We start from the raw sequence: 12258 nt of genomic DNA on the forward strand, positions 1-12258 counted from the left end.
GAATTCACAGAGAAACAGTGTTTCCGTTCCTTAAAACGCTGCTCTATCTTGAATAACAAGCTTATTACATGCGAATCCTATTGGGGACCTACTGAATTCACCATTATACTTAGAGTCCCTTCCTTAAAATGTTGTTACATATTGAAAAGCACACTCATACAAGCGTGTCCCATTGGGAACTCACTGAATTCGCCTAGAAATTTTGATTCCATTCGTGAAAATTTTTCTATATCCCGAACAGTCCACTTATTACTACTGCGGCCTATTGGGAACTAACCGAATTCACCATGTTACTCAGATTCGGCACACCAAATTTTGATAAATCTTTAGAAGTACGCATATTACAAGAGCCTGCTACTGGGAACTAACAAAATTCACAGAGAAACAGTGTTTCCGTTCCTTAAAACGCTGCTATATCTTGAATAACAAGCTTATTACATGCGAATCCTATTGGGGACCTACTGAATTCACCATGATACTTAGAGTCCGTTCCTTAAAATGTTGTTACATATTGAAAAGCACACTCATACAAGCATGTCCCATTGGGAACTCACTGAATTCGCCTAGAAATTTTGATTCCATTCGTGAAAATTTTTCTATATCCCGAACAGTCCACTTATTACTACTGCGGCCTATTGGGAACTAACCGAATTCACCATGTTACTCAGGTTCGGCACACCAAATTTTGATAAATCTTTAGAAGTTCGCATATTACAAGAGCCTGCTACTGGGAACTAACTGAATTCACAGAGAAACAGTGTTTCCGTTCCTTAAAACGCTGCTCTATCTTGAATAAGAAGCTTAATACATGCGAATCCTATTGGGAACCTACTGAATTCACCATGATACTTAGAGTCCGTTCCTTAAAATGTTGTTACATATTGAAAAGCACACTCATACAAGCATGTCCCATTGGGAACTCACTGAATTCGCCTAGAAATTTTGATTCCATTCGTGAAAATTTTTCTATATCCCGAACAGTCCACTTATTACTACTGCGGCCTATTGGGAACTAACCGAATTCACCATGTTACTCAGATTCGGCACACCAAATTTTGATAAATCTTTAGAAGTACGCATATTACAAGAGCCTGCTACTGGGAACTAACTGAATTCACAGAGAAACAGTGTTTCCGTTCCTTAAAACGCTGCTCTATCTTGAATAACAAGCTTATTACATGCGAATCCTATTGGGAACCTACTGAATTCACCATGATACTTAGAGTCCGTTCCTTAAAATGTTGTTACATATTGAAAAGCACACTCATACAAGCGTGTCCCTTTGGGAACTCACTGAATTCGCCTAGAAATTTTGATTCCATTCGTGAAAATTTTTCTATATCCCGAACAGTCCACTTATTACTACTGCGGCCTATTGGGAACTAACCGAATTCACCATGTTACTCAGGTTCGGCACACCAAATTTTGATAAATCTTTAGAAGTTCGCATATTACAAGAGCCTGCTACTGGGAACTAACTGAATTCACAGAGAAACAGTGTTTCCGTTCCTTAAAACGCTGCTCTATCTTGAATAACAAGCTTATTACATGCGAATCCTATTGGGAACCTACTGAATTCACCATGATACTTAGAGTCCGTTCCTTAAAATGTTGTTACATATTGAAAAGCACACTCATACAAGCATGTCCCATTGGGAACTCACTGAATTCGCCTAGAAATTTTGATTCCATTCGTGAAAATTTTTCTATATCCCGAACAGTCCACTTATTACTACTGCGGCCTATTGGGAACTAACCGAATTCACCATGTTACTCAGATTCGGCACACCAAATTTTGATAAATCTTTAGAAGTACGCATATTACAAGAGCCTGCTACTGGGAACTAACTGAATTCACAGAGAAACAGTGTTTCCGTTCCTTAAAACGCTGCTCTATCTTGAATAACAAGCTTATTACATGCGAATCCTATTGGGACCCTACTGAATTCACCATGATACTTAGAGTCCGTTCCTTAAAATGTTGTTACATATTGAAAAGCACACTCATACAAGCATGTCCCATTGGGAACTCACTGAATTCGCCTAGAAATTTTGATTCCATTCGTGAAAATTTTACTATATCCCGAACAGTCCACCTATTACTACTGCGGCCTATTGGGAACTAACCGAATTCACCATGTTACTCAGATTCGGCACACCAAATTTTGATAAATCTTTAGAAGTACGCATATTACAAGAGCCTGCTACTGGGAACTAACTGAATTCACAGAGAAACAGTGTTTCCTTTCCTTAAAACGCTGCTCTATCTTGAATAACAAGCTTATTACATGCGAATCCTATTGGGGACCTACTGAATTCACCATGATACTTAGAGTCCGTTCCTTAAAATGTTGTTACATATTGAAAAGCACACTCATACAAGCATGTCCCATTGGGAACTCACTGAATTCGCCTAGAAATTTTGATTCCATTCGTGAAAATTTTTCTATATCCCGAACATTCCACTTATTACTACTGCGGCCTATTGGGAACTAACTGAATTCACCATGTTACTCAGGTTCGGCACACCAAATTTTGATAAATCTTTAGAAGTTCGCATATTACAAGAGCCTGCTACTGGGAACTAACTGAATTCACAGAGAAACAGTGTTTCCGTTCCTTAAAACGCTGCTCTATCTTGAATAACAAGCTTATTATATGCGAATCCTATTGGGAACCTACTGAATTCACCATGATACTTAGAGTCCGTTCCTTAAAATTTTGTTACATATTGAAAAGCACACTCATACAAGCATGTCCCATTGGGAACTCACTGAATTCGCCTAGAAATTTTGATTCCATTCGTGAAAATTTTTCTATATCCCGAACAGTCCACTTATTACTACTGCGGCCTATTGGGAACTAACCGAATTCACCATGTTACTCAGATTCGGCACACCAAATTTTGATAAATCTTTAGAAGTACGCATATTACAAGAGCCTGCTACTGGGAACTAACTGAATTCACAGAGAAACAGTGTTTCCGTTCCTTAAAACGCTGCTCTATCTTGAATAACAAGCTTATTACATGCGAATCCTATTGGGAACCTACTGAATTCACCATGATACTTAGAGTCCGTTCCTTAAAATGTTGTTACATATTGAAAAGCACACTCATACAAGCATGTCCCATTGGGAACTCACTGAATTCGCCTAGAAATTTTGATTCCATTCGTGAAAATTTTTCTATATCCCGAACAGTCCACTTATTACTACTGCGGCCTATTGGGAACTAACCGAATTCACCATGTTACTCAGATTCGGCACACCAAATTTTGATAAATCTTTAGAAGTACGCATATTACAAGAGCCTGCTACTGGGAACTAACAAAATTCACAGAGAAACAGTGTTTCCGTTCCTTAAAACGCTGCTATATCTTGAATAACAAGCTTATTACATGCGAATCCTATTGGGGACCTACTGAATTCACCATGATACTTAGAGTCCGTTCCTTAAAATGTTGTTACATATTGAAAAGCACACTCATACAAGCATGTCCCATTGGGAACTCACTGAATTCGCCTAGAAATTTTGATTCCATTCGTGAAAATTTTTCTATATCCCGAACAGTCCACTTATTACTACTGCGGCCTATTGGGAACTAACCGAATTCACCATGTTACTCAGGTTCGGCACACCAAATTTTGATAAATCTTTAGAAGTTCGCATATTACAAGAGCCTGCTACTGGGAACTAACTGAATTCACAGAGAAACAGTGTTTCCGTTCCTTAAAACGCTGCTCTATCTTGAATAAGAAGCTTAATACATGCGAATCCTATTGGGAACCTACTGAATTCACCATGATACTTAGAGTCCGTTCCTTAAAATGTTGTTACATATTGAAAAGCACACTCATACAAGCATGTCCCATTGGGAACTCACTGAATTCGCCTAGAAATTTTGATTCCATTCGTGAAAATTTTTCTATATCCCGAACAGTCCACTTATTACTACTGCGGCCTATTGGGAACTAACCGAATTCACCATGTTACTCAGATTCGGCACACCAAATTTTGATAAATCTTTAGAAGTACGCATATTACAAGAGCCTGCTACTGGGAACTAACTGAATTCACAGAGAAACAGTGTTTCCGTTCCTTAAAACGCTGCTCTATCTTGAATAACAAGCTTATTACATGCGAATCCTATTGGGAACCTACTGAATTCACCATGATACTTAGAGTCCGTTCCTTAAAATGTTGTTACATATTGAAAAGCACACTCATACAAGCGTGTCCCTTTGGGAACTCACTGAATTCGCCTAGAAATTTTGATTCCATTCGTGAAAATTTTTCTATATCCCGAACAGTCCACTTATTACTACTGCGGCCTATTGGGAACTAACCGAATTCACCATGTTACTCAGGTTCGGCACACCAAATTTTGATAAATCTTTAGAAGTTCGCATATTACAAGAGCCTGCTACTGGGAACTAACTGAATTCACAGAGAAACAGTGTTTCCGTTCCTTAAAACGCTGCTCTATCTTGAATAACAAGCTTATTACATGCGAATCCTATTGGGAACCTACTGAATTCACCATGATACTTAGAGTCCGTTCCTTAAAATGTTGTTACATATTGAAAAGCACACTCATACAAGCATGTCCCATTGGGAACTCACTGAATTCGCCTAGAAATTTTGATTCCATTCGTGAAAATTTTTCTATATCCCGAACAGTCCACTTATTACTACTGCGGCCTATTGGGAACTAACCGAATTCACCATGTTACTCAGATTCGGCACACCAAATTTTGATAAATCTTTAGAAGTACGCATATTACAAGAGCCTGCTACTGGGAACTAACTGAATTCACAGAGAAACAGTGTTTCCGTTCCTTAAAACGCTGCTCTATCTTGAATAACAAGCTTATTACATGCGAATCCTATTGGGACCCTACTGAATTCACCATGATACTTAGAGTCCGTTCCTTAAAATGTTGTTACATATTGAAAAGCACACTCATACAAGCATGTCCCATTGGGAACTCACTGAATTCGCCTAGAAATTTTGATTCCATTCGTGAAAATTTTACTATATCCCGAACAGTCCACTTATTACTACTGCGGCCTATTGGGAACTAACCGAATTCACCATGTTACTCAGATTCGGCACACCAAATTTTGATAAATCTTTAGAAGTACGCATATTACAAGAGCCTGCTACTGGGAACTAACTGAATTCACAGAGAAACAGTGTTTCCTTTCCTTAAAACGCTGCTCTATCTTGAATAACAAGCTTATTACATGCGAATCCTATTGGGGACCTACTGAATTCACCATGATACTTAGAGTCCGTTCCTTAAAATGTTGTTACATATTGAAAAGCACACTCATACAAGCATGTCCCATTGGGAACTCACTGAATTCGCCTAGAAATTTTGATTCCATTCGTGAAAATTTTTCTATATCCCGAACATTCCACTTATTACTACTGCGGCCTATTGGGAACTAACTGAATTCACCATGTTACTCAGGTTCGGCACACCAAATTTTGATAAATCTTTAGAAGTTCGCATATTACAAGAGCCTGCTACTGGGAACTAACTGAATTCACAGAGAAACAGTGTTTCCGTTCCTTAAAACGCTGCTCTATCTTGAATAACAAGCTTATTATATGCGAATCCTATTGGGAACCTACTGAATTCACCATGATACTTAGAGTCCGTTCCTTAAAATTTTGTTACATATTGAAAAGCACACTCATACAAGCATGTCCCATTGGGAACTCACTGAATTCGCCTAGAAATTTTGATTCCATTCGTGAAAATTTTTCTATATCCCGAACAGTCCACTTATTACTACTGCGGCCTATTGGGAACTAACCGAATTCACCATGTTACTCAGATTCGGCACACCAAATTTTGATAAATCTTTAGAAGTACGCATATTACAAGAGCCTGCTACTGGGAACTAACTGAATTCACAGAGAAACAGTGTTTCCGTTCCTTAAAACGCTGCTCTATCTTGAATAACAAGCTTATTACATGCGAATCCTATTGGGAACCTACTGAATTCACCATGATACTTAGAGTCCGTTCCTTAAAATGTTGTTACATATTGAAAAGCACACTCATACAAGCATGTCCCATTGGGAACTCACTGAATTCGCCTAGAAATTTTGATTCCATTCGTGAAAATTTTTCTATATCCCGAACAGTCCACTTATTACTACTGCGGCCTATTGGGAACTAACAGAATTCACCATGTTACTCAGATTCGGCACACCAAATTTTGATAAATCTTTAGAAGTACGCATATTACAAGAGCCTGCTACTGGGAACTAACTGTATTCACAGAGATACAGTGTTTCCGTTCCTTAAAACGCTGCTCTATCTTGAATAACAAGCTTATTACATGCGAATCCTATTGGGACCCTACTGAATTCACCATGATACTTAGAGTCCGTTCCTTAAAATGTTGTTACATATTGAAAAGCACACTCATACAAGTATGTCCCATTGGGAACTCACTAAATTCGCCTAGAAATTTTGATTCCATTCGTGAAAATTTTTCTATATCCCGAACAGTCCACTTATTACTACTGCGGCCTATTGGGAACTAACCGAATTCACCATGTTACTCAGATTCGGCACACCAAATTTTGATAAATCTTTAGAAGTACGCATATTACAAGAGCCTGCTACTGGGAACTAACTGAATTCACAGAGAAACAGTGTTTCCGTTCCTTAAAACGCTGCTCTATCTTGAATAACAAGCTTATTACATGCGAATCCTATTGGGGACCTACTGAATTCACCATTATACTTAGAGTCCCTTCCTTAAAATGTTGTTACATATTGAAAAGCACACTCATACAAGCGTGTCCCATTGGGAACTCACTGAATTCGCCTAGAAATTTTGATTCCATTCGTGAAAATTTTTCTATATCCCGAACAGTCCACTTATTACTACTGCGGCCTATTGGGAACTAACCGAATTCACCATGTTACTCAGGTTCGGCACACCAAATTTTGATAAATCTTTAGAAGTTCGCATATTACAAGAGCCTGCTACTGGGAACTAACTGAATTCACAGAGAAACAGTGTTTCCGTTCCTTAAAACGCTGCTCTATCTTGAATAAGAAGCTTAATACATGCGAATCCTATTGGGAACCTACTGAATTCACCATGATACTTAGAGTCCGTTCCTTAAAATGTTGTTACATATTGAAAAGCACACTCATACAAGCATGTCCCATTGGGAACTCACTGAATTCGCCTAGAAATTTTGATTCCATTCGTGAAAATTTTTCTATATCCCGAACAGTCCACTTATTACTACTGCGGCCTATTGGGAACTAACCGAATTCACCATGTTACTCAGATTCGGCACACCAAATTTTGATAAATCTTTAGAAGTACGCATATTACAAGAGCCTGCTACTGGGAACTAACTGAATTCACAGAGAAACAGTGTTTCCGTTCCTTAAAACGCTGCTCTATCTTGAATAACAAGCTTATTACATGCGAATCCTATTGGGAACCTACTGAATTCACCATGATACTTAGAGTCCGTTCCTTAAAATGTTGTTACATATTGAAAAGCACACTCATACAAGCGTGTCCCTTTGGGAACTCACTGAATTCGCCTAGAAATTTTGATTCCATTCGTGAAAATTTTTCTATATCCCGAACAGTCCACTTATTACTACTGCGGCCTATTGGGAACTAACCGAATTCACCATGTTACTCAGGTTCGGCACACCAAATTTTGATAAATCTTTAGAAGTTCGCATATTACAAGAGCCTGCTACTGGGAACTAACTGAATTCACAGAGAAACAGTGTTTCCGTTCCTTAAAACGCTGCTCTATCTTGAATAACAAGCTTATTACATGCGAATCCTATTGGGAACCTACTGAATTCACCATGATACTTAGAGTCCGTTCCTTAAAATGTTGTTACATATTGAAAAGCACACTCATACAAGCATGTCCCATTGGGAACTCACTGAATTCGCCTAGAAATTTTGATTCCATTCGTGAAAATTTTTCTATATCCCGAACAGTCCACTTATTACTACTGCGGCCTATTGGGAACTAACCGAATTCACCATGTTACTCAGGTTCGGCACACCAAATTTTGATAAATCTTTAGAAGTACGCATATTACAAGAGCCTGCTACTGGGAACTAACTGAATTCACAGAGAAACAGTGTTTCCGTTCCTTAAAACGCTGCTCTATCTTGAATAACAAGCTTATTACATGCGAATCCTATTGGGAACCTACTGAATTCACCATGATACTTAGAGTCCGTTCCTTAAAATGTTGTTACATATTGAAAAGCACACTCATACAAGCGTGTCCCTTTGGGAACTCACTGAATTCGCCTAGAAATTTTGATTCCATTCGTGAAAATTTTTCTATATCCCGAACAGTCCACTTATTACTACTGCGGCCTATTGGGAACTAACCGAATTCACCATGTTACTCAGGTTCGGCACACCAAATTTTGATAAATCTTTAGAAGTTCGCATATTACAAGAGCCTGCTACTGGGAACTAACTGAATTCACAGAGAAACAGTGTTTCCGTTCCTTAAAACGCTGCTCTATCTTGAATAACAAGCTTATTACATGCGAATCCTATTGGGAACCTACTGAATTCACCATGATACTTAGAGTCCGTTCCTTAAAATGTTGTTACATATTGAAAAGCACACTCATACAAGCATGTCCCATTGGGAACTCACTGAATTCGCCTAGAAATTTTGATTCCATTCGTGAAAATTTTTCTATATCCCGAACAGTCCACTTATTACTACTGCGGCCTATTGGGAACTAACCGAATTCACCATGTTACTCAGGTTCGGCACACCAAATTTTGATAAATCTTTAGAAGTACGCATATTATAAGAGCCTGCTACTGGGAACTAACTGAATTCACAGAGAAACAGTGTTTCCGTTCCTTAAAACGCTGCTCTATCTTGAATAACAAGCTTATTACATGCGAATCCTATTGGGACCCTACTGAATTCACCATGATACTTAGAGTCCGTTCCTTAAAATGTTGTTACATATTGAAAAGCACACTCATACAAGCATGTCCCATTGGGAACTCACTGAATTCGCCTAGAAATTTTGATTCCATTCGTGAAAATTTTACTATATCCCGAACAGTCCACTTATTACTACTGCGGCCTATTGGGAACTAACCGAATTCACCATGTTACTCAGATTCGGCACACCAAATTTTGATAAATCTTTAGAAGTACGCATATTACAAGAGCCTGCTACTGGGAACTAACTGAATTCACAGAGAAACAGTGTTTCCTTTCCTTAAAACGCTGCTCTATCTTGAATAACAAGCTTATTACATGCGAATCCTATTGGGGACCTACTGAATTCACCATGATACTTAGAGTCCGTTCCTTAAAATGTTGTTACATATTGAAAAGCACACTCATACAAGCATGTCCCATTGGGAACTCACTGAATTCGCCTAGAAATTTTGATTCCATTCGTGAAAATTTTTCTATATCCCGAACATTCCACTTATTACTACTGCGGCCTATTGGGAACTAACTGAATTCACCATGTTACTCAGGTTCGGCACACCAAATTTTGATAAATCTTTAGAAGTTCGCATATTACAAGAGCCTGCTACTGGGAACTAACTGAATTCACAGAGAAACAGTGTTTCCGTTCCTTAAAACGCTGCTCTATCTTGAATAACAAGCTTATTATATGCGAATCCTATTGGGAACCTACTGAATTCACCATGATACTTAGAGTCCGTTCCTTAAAATTTTGTTACATATTGAAAAGCACACTCATACAAGCATGTCCCATTGGGAACTCACTGAATTCGCCTAGAAATTTTGATTCCATTCGTGAAAATTTTTCTATATCCCGAACAGTCCACTTATTACTACTGCGGCCTATTGGGAACTAACCGAATTCACCATGTTACTCAGATTCGGCACACCAAATTTTGATAAATCTTTAGAAGTACGCATATTACAAGAGCCTGCTACTGGGAACTAACTGAATTCACAGAGAAACAGTGTTTCCGTTCCTTAAAACGCTGCTCTATCTTGAATAACAAGCTTATTACATGCGAATCCTATTGGGAACCTACTGAATTCACCATGATACTTAGAGTCCGTTCCTTAAAATGTTGTTACATATTGAAAAGCACACTCATACAAGCATGTCCCATTGGGAACTCACTGAATTCGCCTAGAAATTTTGATTCCATTCGTGAAAATTTTTCTATATCCCGAACAGTCCACTTATTACTACTGCGGCCTATTGGGAACTAACCGAATTCACCATGTTACTCAGATTCGGCACACCAAATTTTGATAAATCTTTAGAAGTACGCATATTACAAGAGCCTGCTACTGGGAACTAACTGTATTCACAGAGATACAGTGTTTCCGTTCCTTAAAACGCTGCTCTATCTTGAATAACAAGCTTATTACATGCGAATCCTATTGGGACCCTACTGAATTCACCATGATACTTAGAGTCCGTTCCTTAAAATGTTGTTACATATTGAAAAGCACACTCATACAAGTATGTCCCATTGGGAACTCACTAAATTCGCCTAGAAATTTTGATTCCATTCGTGAAAATTTTTCTATATCCCGAACAGTCCACTTATTACTACTGCGGCCTATTGGGAACTAACCGAATTCACCATGTTACTCAGATTCGGCACACCAAATTTTGATAAATCTTTAGAAGTACGCATATTACAAGAGCCTGCTACTGGGAACTAACTGAATTCACAGAGAAACAGTGTTTCCGTTCCTTAAAACGCTGCTCTATCTTGAATAACAAGCTTATTACATGCGAATCCTATTGGGGACCTACTGAATTCACCATTATACTTAGAGTCCGTTCCTTAAAATGTTGTTACATATTGAAAAGCACACTCATACAAGCGTGTCCCATTGGGAACTCACTGAATTCGCCTAGAAATTTTGATTCCATTCGTGAAAATTTTTCTATATCCCGAACAGTCCACTTATTACTACTGCGGCCTATTGGGAACTAACCGAATTCACCATGTTACTCAGATTCGGCACACCAAATTTTGATAAATCTTTAGAAGTACGCATATTACAAGAGCCTGCTACTGGGAACTAACTGAATTCACAGAGATACAGTGTTTCCGTTCCTTAAAACGCTGCTCTATCTTGAATAACAAGCTTATTACATGCGAATCCTATTGGGACCCTACTGAATTCACCATGATACTTAGAGTCCGTTCCTTAAAATGTTGTTACATATTGAAAAGCACACTCATACAAGTATGTCCCATTGGGAACTCACTAAATTCGCCTAGAAATTTTGATTCCATTCGTGAAAATTTTTCTATATCCCGAACAGTCCACTTATTACTACTGCGGCCTATTGGGAACTAACCGAATTCACCATGTTACTCAGATTCGGCACACCAAATTTTGATAAATCTTTAGAAGTTCGCATATTACAAGAGCCTGCTACTGGGAACTAACTGAATTCACAGAGAAACAGTGTTTCTGTTCCTTAAAACGCTGCTCTATCTTGAATAACAAGCTTATTACATGCGAATCCTATTGGGAACCTACTGAATTCACCATGATACTTAGAGTCCGTTCCTTAAAATGTTGTTACATATTGAAAAGCACACTCATACAAGCATGTCCCATTGGGAACTCACTGAATTCGCCTAGAAATTTTGATTCCATTCGTGAAAATTTTTCTATATCCCGAACAGTCCACTTATTACTACTGCGGCCTATTGGGAACTAACCGAATTCACCATGTTACTCAGATTCGGCACACCAAATTGATAAATCTTTAGAAGTACGCATATTACAAGAGCCTGCTACTGGGAACTAACTGAATTCACAGAGAAACAGTGTTTCCGTTCCTTAAAACGCTGCTCTATCTTGAATAACAAGCTTATTACATGCGAATCCTATTGGGAACCTACTGAATTCACCATGATACTTAGAGTCCGTTCCTTAAAATGTTGTTATATATTGAAAAGCACACTCATACAAGCATGTCCCATTGGGAACTCACTGAATTCGCCTAGAAATTTTGATTCCATTCGTGAAAATTTTTCTATATCCCGAACAGTCCACTTATTACTATTGCGGCCTATTGGGAACTAACCGAATTCACCATGTTACTCAGATTCGGCACACCAAATTTTGATAAATCTTTAGAAGTACGCATATTACAAGAGCCTGCTACTGGGAACTAACTGAATTCACAGAGAAACAGTGTTTCCGTTCCTTAAAACGCTGCTCTATCTT

This window comes from Rattus norvegicus, chromosome 18 (assembly GCF_036323735.1).
Source record: "Rattus norvegicus strain BN/NHsdMcwi chromosome 18, GRCr8, whole genome shotgun sequence".
Taxonomy (NCBI): Eukaryota; Metazoa; Chordata; class Mammalia; order Rodentia; family Muridae; genus Rattus; species Rattus norvegicus.